Here is a 14,985-nt window from a genome sequence, read left to right as displayed (position 1 = left end):
TAGAACATTACTGCACACTTCTATAGGCTTTATAAACACTGTACAGTTAGACTACATTAAATTTATTTAAAAAAGAATAGTTGTTCTACAATGTTATAATGGCTACACAATCACTAGGTGATAGGAATTTTTCAGCTCTATTATTATCTCATGGGACCCTATTGTAAATGCAGTATAAAACTGACCTAAACATCGTTGTTAGGCACATGACTGTGTATGTGTATGTGTTTGTCTGTTTATATATTAGGATAAAATCAATATCTAGAATTTTGATTAGATTTGCTTTGACTATAATAGATAATTTGATGAGAATCAACATTTTATGTTATAATTCTAGTGATTTATATCTCTCTATTAAGGCTTTTAAAAATACCTCCTTCATAAAATTATATTATTTTGCCATGTATGCTACTTGCATATTTTTGTTAGATTCATTCTTAGATTCTCTGATACTAGTGTATATGGAATACTCTAATTGCATTGTATCAGTTGTTTTCTTTTTTAAAAAACTTCTATTTTAAATTCAGGAGTACACGTGTAGGTTTGTTACATAGGTTAATTTGTGTCATGGGGGTTTGTTGTACAGATTATTTCATCCCTCAGATATTAAGCCTATTACCCATTAGCTGTTTCTCCTGATCCTTTCCCTCCTCCCACCTTCCACCCTCTGAAAGGCCCCAGTGTGTGTTGTTCCCCTCCATGTGTCCATGTGTTCTCATCATTTAGCTCCCACTTAGACATGAGAATTTGCAGTATTTGGGTTTCTGTTCCTCTGTTAGTTTGCTAAGGATAATGGCCTCCAGCTCCATCCATGTCCCTGCAAAGGACATGATCTCATTCTTTTTTATGACTGCATAGTATTCCATGTATACCAGTTGTTTTCTGCTGGTACCTGGAAATGCATCTGATGTCTGCGTGTTCATCTTATACCAAACCATATCGCTAAATTCTTAAATTGTTTCTAACAATATTTTTTGTCTAATAATTTCTCTTGCCTTTCCTTTGGGTTTTTCATATAAAGATCATATTGTCAACAAATAATGAGTTTTATTTTGCCCTCCCAATGCTCTAGTCTCTTATTTTCCGGTCCCTTTGTTCTGGGTGTGATCACCAACACAAAGTTGAATAGAAGTGAGGACAGTTGGTATCCTTGATTTGTACCTGATTTTAAAATAAATGCTTTAAACATTTTCTCTTTCAGTCCAAATTTTTTTAATAGGTAATCTTTGTCAGGTTAATGAATTTACTTCATGTACCTGACTTATTAAGCGCTTTTTATCATGAATAGGTGTTGAATTATATCAAATGCTTTTTTGTTACCTACTGCATGTAGTATTGCTGTGGAAAAATTTGAAATCAATCTCATTCTTATTCTTTTATATGTGAGATGTTCTTTTCTGTGGATTTTAGAATTTGTTTTTCTTTTATAATGTCTGTAGTTTCAACTTAAAAAAAAATTCCTTCTCTTTAGCATTCTCGGTGCCCTTTCAATCTGAGGTCTTTTATTGTCCCCCTTCCCCCAATTGGGGAATTTATTTTCAATATTTCTTCAAGTTTCTTCTCACCTTCATGTATATTTTTGTATCTTTCTTGGATTCCTATCATTTAGATATTATTTTTACTTTTCATGTCTTTTTTATTTTATTTGAACTTTTTATACTTTACTTCTTCCTTTTGCAATATTTCCTAAATCTGGTTTTTCAGTTTATTAACTCATTCTTCAGCTGTATCATTTTGCTACTTATATAATCACTTATTACCTTAATAATGGTATGTATGTAAAATCACTCTCAGTGTCATACAACAATAAGCATTTATTTTTCAGTCATGTTTCTGGGTCAGCTGGGTGGCACTGTTTCAGGTGCCTCTCATTTTCTTCCTGGGGCTAGTGGCCTACCCGAGGACATATTCTTCTCATGTTGATAGTAAAAGGGCAAGAGCATAAGCTCCACCATACAAGTATATTTTGAGCCCTGTGTTGTGTCTGAAGACATCATACTAGCCAAAACAAGTCTTGTGTGGAGCCCCAAGACATTGATCTTTTGTGTCTCTTACTTCAGTATTACATTTCTCATACATAATATTTCTGCTTGGTTCTCTTTCATCATTTTTATCCCTTCATATTAATAATATCCTTTTGCATCCATCTAATTTGTATATTATGTTAATTTAAAGTTCACAGTTTACCTATTGTAATACTGTTGCCTGTTGCAATGTGCATTTTCAGTATGATGCTTTTCTTTTGTGGTGGCTGTGCTCTTGTCATGTTACTTTGTTTTGTGACCAAGCCCCTGTTTATGTCAGCGCCAAAGAGCTTTGGGGGCAGGGGGTTAATGAACTTCAGGGTGGAGACCTCAAGCAAAACAAACAAAGCCAGTCAATCCTTAGATTGTGCTTCTCTAGCCCTGAAGGTTTAGTGGGAGATGAGGAGGAGAGAGAAGTGACTAACCTCATCTGCTTTCCTTAGCCCTGCACTCACCCTTGACCCTTGTACTGCTCTGACTTTACTCCTGATACATATTAATGACTTAAATGACAGATGTAAGGCAGCACATCCACCCAGGTGATATTAATGAACAGGCAGAGCTGAGAACCACTGCCTTAGAGATTCTGTACAGCTTCTGCTTTGGAATTCTGCTGATCTCCCTTTTCCCTTGCTTGGGCTCTGTGAGGCTTGTGTTGTACTGGAAATGACCTCAGGTTGCGTATCCTGTGCATTCAGGGACTTAGGGCAAGTCACTCTTAAAAATATGACTTCACTAAAAATAATTTTTCCATATCATCAATTTATTATGCGTATATGAAGTGGCATTTCTCCCACTGGAATGATAATGAATAGTGTTGAGATATGATTCAATACAATATACTAAATAAATAAATTTGAAAGCTGTTTAGTGTCAACTGTAGATTTGTGTATTTAGAATTCAATGGACTTCACCTCTGCCGCTGGTTAAGGTCCTACTGCCATTGGTAATGATTTACTGTGACTCATGAACACTATAAATCAGTTTGCTCTCTAAATATAAGGAATCCAGTGAGTAGTGGAGGGAACCTTTTTATATTCTTTTTCCAGCTCCTTCATTGTAATACCAAATGTCATTGTAAAACAAATGAAATGCCATTCTAAAATATTTATTAGCTTCTTAAAGTGAAATTCCAATTGTGCTGCAGAAGGAAGTTTCATAAAATCTTTTAGACACTGCTAGCATGATCCTGCCTTTTTGTGCTTTCTGATTATGTAAACTTGGTCTTTGTGGTAAAACATGAGAACACTAATTGACATATTAAATACATGTATCAAAATTATGGGTAGTGTGTACAATGATAGCAGAAATACTGTGTGTTCAAGTTACAGGAAGTCCAGGCTCTGACTCGGAGCTTGCAGCCTTGTGTGGGGGCAGCTTTCCCAGAACACTCTTCTGGCGACCTGGACATATAGTACTGGTCTGAAGAGAGGCTCCAACACTAATCCTTGTTGGTTCTATTAACAGATAAAAAATTGAGTTGTTTAACATGAGGATTTTCTGAATTTGGCAACACTGCATTTGTATACAGAAACTTTATCCATCAATTTACTGTATACTATTAACTGAACATTAAAAAATGTGGTGAGGGGCCAGGTGCAGTGACTCACGCCTGTAATTGGGAGGCCAAGGCGGGCAGATCACGAGGTCAGGAGATCGAGACCATGGTGAAACCCCGTCTCTACTAAAAATACAAAAGAAATTAGCCAGGCGCGGTGGCGGGCGTCTGTAGTCTCAGCTACTCGGAGAGGCTGAGGCAGGAGAATGGCGTGAACCCGGGAGGCGGAGCTTGCAGTGAGCCGAGATTGCGCCACTGCACTCCAGCCTGGGGATAGAGTGAGACTCCGTCTCAAAAAAAAAAAATGTGGTGAGGAAACACAGACAAACATGCAAACGAAGCCCTTGTCCTCAAGGAGGTCGTATTAACTGCAATGACTGAGAAAGGAGCTCCTTGGTAGTGAAAGATATATAGAGGATGTCCTATATCATAAAGACAGTGTAGCCTAAGTCCAGCGTGTTTCTCTGATCATATAATGCCCAACTGACATAGAGTACAACTATGGTGTTGAGGGGAAAGATGCTCCAAGAGTTCATTAAGCAGCCTAGCATAGGGCAGCAGGAAGTTCAGGGAAAGCAGAGATGGATCGGGAAAGGATGCGTATGTGTAATTTCCATGAAGACATTTTTTAAATGGATTTTTCTGCCAGAGTCCAATTAGAAAAGTGGACATCATGTTATGCACTTCAAACGCAGGAGACTTAAGATGGGGAAGTCCCAAAAGTGTTGGATGAACCAAAGATTAAAACAGGGCACTCAATGTAACCAAGAAATAAATATCAGTTCAGAGAGCAAAAGGGAAGAAAGTGGTTTTACCAGAATTCGGAAGCACACTTGTTGTATTGCCTGTGCCACGTGAGATACTGAGACTGACTGGCTAGTGTCGGAACCTATAAGGTGGGAGTGTCCTGGGCCAATGCTGGATTCATGGTAAAGGGGCTGTGTGGCTGGTGATAACCATGGAGAGACTACTGCGCACACTAGGATTGCAGAGAGATGCCAACACTTCAGAGACACTGTTGGAAGGAGGGAGGTGGGGAGAATGAGCATAAACAGAGGCTTCTTCCTTAATCCCTTCAGTCTTTGGGTATTCTACTAGTTCCCAGAAATGACAAAATTCACAGCAAGCCAACAGGCAAGGGAGTCTGTAGGAAACGTAGTCTCTAGTATCATAGAGCCAATTATATAAGAGGGCATATGGGTTTGAAAGCCAACAGGTACATATTGAAACAACCTACCTTTTTGGCACTAGGAATCCATACACAGCCTTCTATTTATAAGCAAATTTCCATCTTACGCCAATAAAAAATCATCTTCCTAGCAAGATGAAATTATTCTTTTTTTTTTTTTTTTTGAGATGGAGTCTCACTCTGTCACCCAGGCTGGAGTGCAATGGCATGCTCTTGGCTCACTGCAATTTCTGCCTCCAAGGTTCAAGTGATGCTCCTGCTTCAGCCTTCTGAGTAGTTGGGATTACAGGCACGCACCATCATGCCCAGCTAATTTTTTTTTTTTTTTTGTATTTTTAGTACAGACGAGGTTTCACCATGTTGGTCAGGCTTGTCTCGAACTCCTGACCTCGTGATCTGCCTGCCTTGGCCTCCCAAAGTGCTGGGATTACAGGTATGAGCCACTGTGCCTGGCCTATTCTTTATACAGATGATCTAACTTGTGTCTGGACCAAAGAAGTGGATTAAATGGAGATGTAAAATTAATGATCAGTACTGCCTCTTTCAAGTCTTTTATGGTATTTTTATGGTATGACTAAATTCATAAATTTCCCCAAGGGCATAATACTGCTTTTGTTTTACTATTTGGTAGCAATGTGGTGATATCTCAGGGCCATCCACTTGGTCCTTCTTAGCTTAGGTCATGTAACCAAGGTGAGGATTCCGGCTGCTGCTAAGTGTGTACAGCAACTGTACACATTCCGGCAGGGTGGGTCTGTGGACCTATTATGAGAAAGACTTGGGCTAAAACTCCATTATTATCTAAACTGTATAAGTTTCCCCTCTGACAGTAAACCACCATGACTTTCCCTAGAGATTAGTGTCAGTGCAGGGCAAGTGTTTAGTAAATTCTAAAATCTGGGTGATTCTGTCTACCCAGTGTATAGCCCCTCAAGAATATGACACAAGTCCTTTTGAGGAAGCTTAGAAGAAGGATTGATAATGGACACCAGTGACAGTGTAGTAGGATTCAAACTCAAAAGGAGTCAGCTTCCCCTCCAATAAAAGGACTCTGCTTCTGTGAGATGGTCTTGTTCTGATACTGGGTAAGAGACTGTAATCCTCTGTTGTCCTCACTTGAGTTAGCTTCTGCTCACCAGACTGGAGACTATCCAATTACACAGTCCAGGTAATGATCCAGTAGGCAGCTCATCTCTCTCTTTCCTGAGTCTATTGGGTACCACCAGTGATCCCTGTGAGTTGTGAAAGAAATCAAATATGTTACTACCAAATGTACTTCTTTGACATCCTTTGAGATGGCTATTCATTGAGCCAGCAAACAGAAGTAGCTCTGCAAAGCTGTCTTTCGTGGGGAGAGTGGCATCTGTAGAGAGGCTGCATTGATGCAGCCAGGTCTCCCCTTGTCCAGATCTAGGAAAGATTAACCGAGTCTGACACTTTTAAAGGTCAGAAAGAAATATTTACCGTCCTTTGTCTCTGAGGACTGCTACCTGTGAGGTTTCATTTATATAACAAGACCACCTTGCTAGCCAGACTTCCTCTTCTCTTTCTCCCATAACTTGTTTTGCCATGATCAAAGCCCCCATTCACTCTGTAATTTCAAGATGGTATATAAGCTTCTGCGCCCTGTTAGGTGAAGGGGAGGTTTTCCCTTGGCCCCTACAGCTGAAACATTCGCATTGCCCTTCTGGCTCTATGGCCTACTACGTGCCCACCTCTCAAATCTGTACTACAACTTACTATTTAGTTTTTAGCATAATCCTCAGCCCTAAATGCATTCTGACTATAAGATGTGAGGTTTTTTGTTTGTTTTAGAGCTACCCTAAACAAACAAACAAATAAAAACCCTTACCTCTTCACTACTGTAGACATTCTTTGATTTTCTGACCATACCTTGAACCGAGAGTTTAACCTCTGAGTGTATCCTTTTCTTTCCCTGTATCTCCAGTGCATTTAGAAGTAACTGCCCCACACTGTAGCCCTTTGAATCATCGGTACTAAAAGTTACAGTTAAATGAAGTGGCCACTTGCTTTCCCAAAGCCTTGTCTTTAGTAGAATTTTGACCTCAAGCTACCAGAGCTGGTTAAGTCATTATAATACCACTTCAAGTATCAGTTTACTAGATACGTATTTTCTGCTACTAATAAGGAGGTCATTCTATGCAAGCTTTAACAGGTCAGCAGATCAATACTGGAATTCAGTTTTGAGTGATTGTTTCCTGGGATCACTACCGGTACTGAGTGCTATATAAGTCAGGGTCTTTTAAAGGAAATAAAAACCTAGATAGTCTACAAGGAGGGTGCTTAATCAAGAGAATAGCTTAAAAAATATTGGAGGAGATGAAAAAACAGAAAGTGGGTAGCAAGAGCTTGGTAACAGCAGGAAGCTGTTATTGCCCACAGATCTCAGGGAGGAAAAGGGAGGAGCTGGTGTTATCAGAGTCGAACACACACATGCTGCATGCTGCAGGGGGTCCCGAATTGGCGCTGAAACTTGTAGGAAGGGGCCCCTGATCACAAGGACACCTTAGCCAGTGCTGGCACCATGGAGGAGGGGTCTCAGAGGAGTGCCAGCAACACAGCGATTTCCAGAGACCCCGCCAGAGGCACAGGCAGGCAGAGAGAAGGAAAGAGGGAGGGAGGGAGAAAGGACAAAGATATTTCTCATTTGCTAGCCTTCTGTTTTCCTGCTGCTGCCTCCTATCCAACAGGAGGCCACATCATGAGGACACTGGGGAAATACTTACGGCTTTCTGGCTTTAGCCTTACTAAGCAGAGAACTGATATGTAGAAGTGAGCTAAGAGACCAGTAGAAACTGGTACAGAGAGATTTATATTGACAAGCGAACAAACAAAAGGTATGAGCATATCTCTATTTGCCATCATACCTGAAAATGTCCATTATTTGTGTTTTAACCCCCGAATAATTTCTTGGAGCATTTTTGGTGGAATTATAATGACATAAAGAATACAGAAGAACAATAATTCAAAGATATACACATATCAAATATATGATATCTCTGTATACCTGTATCAAATATATCTATATAATATATAGATACATATGACAGAAATATATATGTACAACTACAACAAACTGTGAGGGATCATTTTCCAAATGGTCACATTTTAAATCATTTGAGTGTGCATTGCCATGGCCACAATGACTGAAGGAACAGGAAATATTCCCAAGTAGCTTTTACTCTCTCTTGACCGTTACATGTTAGCTGTCCAGAAAATGTAGAAGAGTTGTTTACACTCAGAACTTATATAGGATTAAGAACCCATTCAGTCCTCCCCGATCATGCTCTGCTGACTGGTTTTATTAGAAGTTGGATAATGATCAAAATCATAAGGAAGCCTGCAGGAGGAATAGCATGCATTTATGCACACATAAGCATAATGACATCAGACACAGAAGGGACCTAGCAAGCCAGCGTGGACAGTTCTAAAGACCAAAGATATATATTTTTTCTTTTGTAAAAAGAGAAGATCCTTCCAAGAAAGAGGTCCCCCTGAGAAAAATAATTCATAGCTTTAGAAGTGAGAAAGTCATCTATCACTGGAGCAGTGTGGAGCCCTGATGCATGAGGCAGTCATCCCAAATCATTCCAGGGAAATCACGTACTTTGGAGATAACGCACTTTGCACATCCATACAGACCTTTGCAGATTGCAGATCATTGCCACTCACATCATGTGTTTTATGGCTTACGCCAATCTCATGGTGTACACATTAGCACTCCCTTTTACAAGACGGGAGCTGTTAAAGAGACTCCGTTCGTGTCCCAGGTCACAGAGTGAAAGCATCGGGTATTTACACTTGGTCTTCTGACTCAGGCCCATCATGCCAGTGTCCATCTGTTGTGCTGATGGTCTCTGCATCTTTGTGCCTTCCTCTGCTGAGTCACTGCCCAGGTCAGGCTGTCTTCATGTTCTGCCAAGACTACTGTGCAGCTTCCTCACTGATCTCTTCACTGTCAGCTGTGACACCTCCAGTGCTCCATATGGGGGAAAAATGACTTGATCGTATTACTCACTTGTGTCCTGTTGCCTCCAGAAAAAAGGCCCGCTCCTTGGTGTGGCTGATACTGGGGTGCAGGTCTGTCCCTACAGGGATTTCTAAGCTGTCTGCATTCCCTGCCCTCTAACAATATGAACGAGCCCTTCCTCCCTGCAGGTGCCGCATACTCTTCCTTGCCTCCTCGTCTGGGATGCCTCTGCCCTCCACTACCTCTCTACTGTTTGCCTGGGACATTGGGCTTATTGGATCAGGGTCCATTTAAGGGCTAGTTCCTCTTTGTCATTTCCTGAAACTCCTATTGGGAGAGTTTGGGCACCGGTGATCAGTGCCACAGCACTTCTCAGAATGACTTGCTCTGTGTTCCTGGCATTGAATCTTGTTGAAACTCCTTAACTAACTATATGATACCAGGCAATAACAATGACAATGAGGACTGCCATTTACTGGGTGTAAATGTTATGTGCACTGTGTGTCCGAAACTGTTCTCTCTGTTTTACATGTTTCCAGCTATTTAATTCCCTCAAAGCCTCAAGAGGAAGATAATATTATTGCTCTCATTATATGAGTTGTTTCATTTAATCATTAGAACAGTCTCGCCTATGGCATAGGTACTATTATTCTCCATGTGTAACGGAAGAGGAAATGTGGGCAGAGAGGTGAATTACTTGCCCAAGGTGACATAGCTGCTGAATGGTGGAGCTGGGCTTGGCATACTTCTTTAGAATCACGGCCTGCAGAGGTTCTGGTATATTTATTTTCAGGTCTCTAGCACCTACTCAGTAAATGGTTGCTAATTTGAATGTAAATTAGAAGGGAATAGTTATGACAAAAGTGCATATTGGGAGGCTTTCTCAAACTAAGACTGGAGAAGTAAGAAGACTCTGTGAAGACAAAACATACATTCAGACCCACCCAGGATCCGTTTCAGGACATCCACACATGAAACTTTTAAATTCCTGCATTGGTTATTTGTTGAACTTCTAGCTCCTGGTAATAGAAAGACAGGTTTTACAGAAAAGATCATTTGATCTCTCTCAGGAATGGAGTGGCGGCAGTTTATGCTCTATTCTCTGAAGTGCTGCCTTTAATTTATGACAGAATTAGAATGCTTTTTGTTAAGGCAACCTCTGTGCTTAGTGTTCTTTGTAGAAGACCATATTTTGAGACTTGAATTCTTGATTTCAAGGTCAGGAAGAGGAGATATGGAATGTCAGCGCATATAGTTCACATGCAAAATTTCATAGAAACTGGAATATCTCTGCCACCTATGAACCCTAGTGATTTTAATTTAGAAACAAATACAGCAAATGCTAAGAAAAATATAGTCTAATCCCTTGTGAAATTGATATTTTGTGGCTTCTATTTTGACTAATTTTCTGGTTGCACTTTTTTCCTGGAGGGCCGTAGAAAAATAACACATTTGGGAAGCTAGTCATTTGGATATGTTGTTCTGTTAAGAATGACAACCTCATTCTTTTTTTATAGAAAATCTACGTGGTAGAATGATAAGGATACAGTCCTAGAATTGGGTGAAGGATGACTTGTCAAGAAGGATTTGATTTTCAGATACACAGAGGTGATGACTAAGACTAAATCAAGGATGGATTTTCTTAAAGTGTCAGAGAAGAGTGTTAGATTGATGATTGGATTGTGGGGAACATGCTCAGAGACTGGGACATGATATAAGGTCAGTGTGTAAATGTGGAGAAAGAAACAATTTTGTTTTTGAGGCAGGAAGACTAAGTTGGTGTGTTACATATCAGCTAAGGGAAGCTCTTTGGCAAGGAGAGGGTGGTAAACAGTTTAATGTGCCAAAAATATTAAGAAGGATGAAGATTAAAAAAACACCATTTCATTTGGTGAAAAGTTGGACATTCCCTTATTTCCCAGGGCTTTGTATGGGAAAGTTTCTTTCCGCTTCTCTCCAGGTAAGCACTAAGGGGCACTTATGATTTAACCTGTCTTTTCCAGAGCACTTTTAAAAATAGAAAACATATGATTCATCTAGAGTACACAATGAATAATGAAGTAAGCAAGCTTGTTATAATCAGTGTAGTATCTTGCACTGTTTTCATCAGGGAATTTGATGGTTTTCTTATCTAAAGAAGAGGCAAAAATGAATCAAGCTAGGAAAGTCACTTTTACACACATGTCAATAATCCCATTAAAAGAGATTGATGAGAAATAAATATGGTGGCACTAGTTCAATTTTGTAGACAGAAAAGTCCCCAAGTACCTTTCCTCATTGGTTATGCTTGCAGGGAGAAGAGGCCCAAGCACACCAATGGAGAATTTTGCCATTAAAACACACACACAAAGCTCAAAGTACTTTGTACCAAAAGCACAAGTAGCTTACATTAAGATCATTTGAATAAATCAGTGTTTCAGTCTGCATCACATTGAATAGCATATTTTAGCTTCTTTAAGGGAATAATAAAAGAAGCAGCTCCTTGTGTTCCTCTCCAGAGTATTCACAGCTAATGAGCAGCTGGAGGCCTTGTTGGAAGTTAATAAACTCATCTTCAGAGGAGGCAGGCTGTGCTGCACCTTGTTGTGACTGAGCACTCAGGTCTGAGTCATTCATTCTATGGCCACGACTCTGGAAACTGCTTACCCTGTGGCCTTATCCATTTCGTCCAATTTCCAATTCATATCAAGTTTATTTAGCTCTCATTATCTCTCCTTAAACTAAAGCTACAAACAATCCACATCTTTACTTGTTAACATGATTATTATTAATGACAATGAGGAATTTATCAAGATCACATTGTAGATGCTACATGAGGCAATAAGAAGTGGGGAAAAATGTTCTTGAATGGACAGACTTGATAATCCTATAGAATTTTCTTTTTAAATAAATAATTGGAATACATCTGAATAGCAAATAATTGTCCTATTAAAAAGCACAGCTGGCTAGAGACGAAAAAGAAAACAATATAAGGACTCATGGGAAAATTAACAGTGAATATTGAATTTCCTGAACTTGGTTTCTAAACCGTTTGACATGCTGTTTTCCTTTGGTCTCCTTGTTTCCCACCTGGGGTTAGTCTTTTCACTGTGTGTAGTGGTTCTCTTTTAATCTTGCAGTTCATCAGTTCGGTGGAAATTTGAATTTTATAATTATTACAGATTGGGACAGAAATCAAAAGTAGGCCAAAAGTGAGAACCTTTCTAATTTTCTCCTTGGGCTCAAGCAATTCTCCCACCTCAGCCTCACAAGTACCTGAGACTACAGGCACGTACCACCATGCTTGGTTAATTTAAAAATTTTTAAAATAGAGATGGGGTCTCTCTATGTCGTTCAGGTTAGTGTTGACCTCCTGGCCTCAGGTGATCCTCCAGATTTAGCCCCCTGAGTTGCCAGGATTACAGGTGTGAGCCACTGTGCTCAGCTCCCTAATTTTTAAAAATCGTTTACTTACAGTGTCTCCTTGCTCCAAGAAGAACTATATATTCTCCTGATCCCCTTTGGCTGCACAAGGACCCAGTAGTAACAACTGTCACCTGGTGCTCTCCCCTTTAGCATTCTGAACTCTGAAAATTTACAAACAAGCTGCCTCCTAAAAACACCTGTCCAGTTCCTGCTTTGCTGAGTGATAGCGAGTCAATACCTTTTAAATTGGTTCAGCATGAATAATATTGTCACACATTTTAGAAAACGCATTGTAGAGAATGACACCTTAAGCTAAAATAATGATTTTAGTTAAAGAAAATCCAGGCCTCTTGGCTGTGGGAATAAACTAAGTCTTAGTATTCCAAATCAGAGCACATCACTTTTACTTGCAAGTGGCTACCTCATTATGAAGCCCCTTGTGGACAAATGTGGGAGTTTGTGTAAGATGAGTTGCTTAGCCTTTTATCTTTTTGTGACCCCTAAGTGGAATATAATAGCATTTTGGCTCCTATTACTGGCAAAAAAGTCAGTGTTTGCTCCAGGAAGTTGAACATTTCAATGATAAACATCCCAACAGTTGAATTATAAATTGGTAGCCTGCCTGGTGTGGTTGATAGTGCCAGCTGGCTTATCTTGAGCCCATGACATTTGATTGTCTTTTGCCTTCCTTTGAACAAGTTATCTCTTAGCCATCTGTCTTATAAAGTGAAAATAAATAGCTGCGATTCAATCTTGCATTGTAATGTATTGTTTTTCTCAGCAAGTCATCATGAAACTCATGAATGATATACGGGTAAACACAGCATAAACACAGGGCATGGTGTCTGATAGGACCTTTAAGATGTTAAACTTAGAGGTGATTTATGGAGACTGAATAGTACATTGTATTAACTTTTCATTGTTCAGCACCTTAAATATCCTCTTTGCTAACAAGTGAAGTGGTTTCTGTTCATTTTACCTGAATTTTCCTCCATAGCCCCAGAGCTTGCTTTGAAGGAAAACGAGCCCTGTGCGGATAAAGAGAGATGAATTGAATAACAAGGCAAGAGCAGACTGTGGGATGGGAGATTTCATCGGGTCGCTCATTTACTTGTTCTGTACAGTTGCTCCTACAGAAGACAGAATGAAAGGGCATTCCTGTGTCAGATAACCATGCTTGAGCTTCACGTTTCAGGCAGGAAGCAATGGATATATGTCCCTGAAATCAATTCAATGTGATTATTTGCTAAGTTTTCATGAATACTAAAAAGGAAAGGTCGGGTGACATAAAAAATGCCGTGCAATGGTTCCCTCAGGGGCTGGGCACTGGTGAGGTCTGCATTATTGCTTTTTGATCTTCCATTTGTCCTTTTCTGAATATGAATAAAATATACTTTGAGATTTAGTTTAAAATTAAGGAAAATTAATGATCCCCTTTGAAAATCAGTCTCTGCTATGCTATTAGTCTTTAAGAAAGTTAAGAAACCTTTCAAACTTTAATTTAATTAGGAGTCCACCATTCTCCCTCTCTTTCTCACTCTTAAATTGTATAGATTTTTCCAGGGGGAAACACCCTGATTTTCATTGGCGATTGTTTTCAGCATGCACTCTGTAGGTGTGGCTCAGTGGGCAACTTCAGTAAAGTTTCAGGATACAAAATCAATGTACAAAAATCACAAGCATTCTTGTACACAAATAACAGACAAACAGAGAGCCAAATCATGAGTGAACTCCCATTCACAATTGCTTCAAAGAGAATAAAATACCTAGGAATCCAACTTACAAGGGATGTGAAGGACCTCTTCAAGGAGAACTACAAACCACTGCTCAATGAAATAAAAGAGGACACAAACGGAAGAACATTCCATGCTCATGGATAGGAAGAATCAATATCGTGAAAATGGCCATACTACCCAAGGTAATTTATACATTCAATGCCATCCCCATCAAGCTACCAATGACTTTCTTCACAGAATTGGAAAAAACTACTTTAAAGTTCATATGGAACCAAAAAGGAGCCCGCATTGCCAAGACAATCCCAAGCCAAAAGAACAAAGCTGGAGGCATCATGCTACCTGACTTCAAACTATACAAGGCTACAGTAACCAAAACGCATAGTACTGGTACCAAAACAGAGATGTAGACCAATGGAACAGAACAGAGCCCTCAGAAATAATACCACACATCTACACCCATATGATCTTTGACAAACCTGACAAAAACAAGAAATGGGGAAAGGATCCCGTATTTAATAAATGATGCTGGGAAAACTGGCTAGCCATATGTAGAAAGCTAAAACTGGATCCCTTCCTTATACCTTATACAAAAATTAATTCAAAATGGATTAAAGACTTAAATGTTAGACCTAAAACCATAAAAACCCTAGAAGAAAACCTAGGCAATACCATTCAGGACATAGGCATGGGCAAGGACTTCATGTCTAAAACACCAAAAGCAATGGCAACAAAAGCCAAAATTGACAAATGGGATCTCATTAAACTAAAGAGCTTCTGCACAGCAAAAGAAACTACCATCAGAGTGAACGGGCAACCTACAGAATGGGAGAAAATTTTTGCAATCTACTCATCTGACAAAGGGCTAATATCCAGAATCTACAAAGCACTCAAACAAATTTACAAGAAAAAACAGCCCCATCAAAAAGTGGGTGAAGGATATGAACAGACACTTCTCAAAAGAAGACATTTATGCAGCCAACAGACACATGAAAAAGTGCTCATCATCACTGGCCATCAGAGAAATGCAAATCAAAACCACAATGAGATACCATCTCATGTCAGTTAGAATGGTGATCATTAAA

This window comes from Hylobates moloch, unplaced genomic scaffold (genome assembly GCF_009828535.3).
Source record: "Hylobates moloch isolate HMO894 unplaced genomic scaffold, HMol_V3 SCAFFOLD_5, whole genome shotgun sequence".
Lineage (NCBI taxonomy): Eukaryota > Metazoa > Chordata > Mammalia > Primates > Hylobatidae > Hylobates > Hylobates moloch.
Note: the sequence above shows the minus strand (reverse complement) of the source record.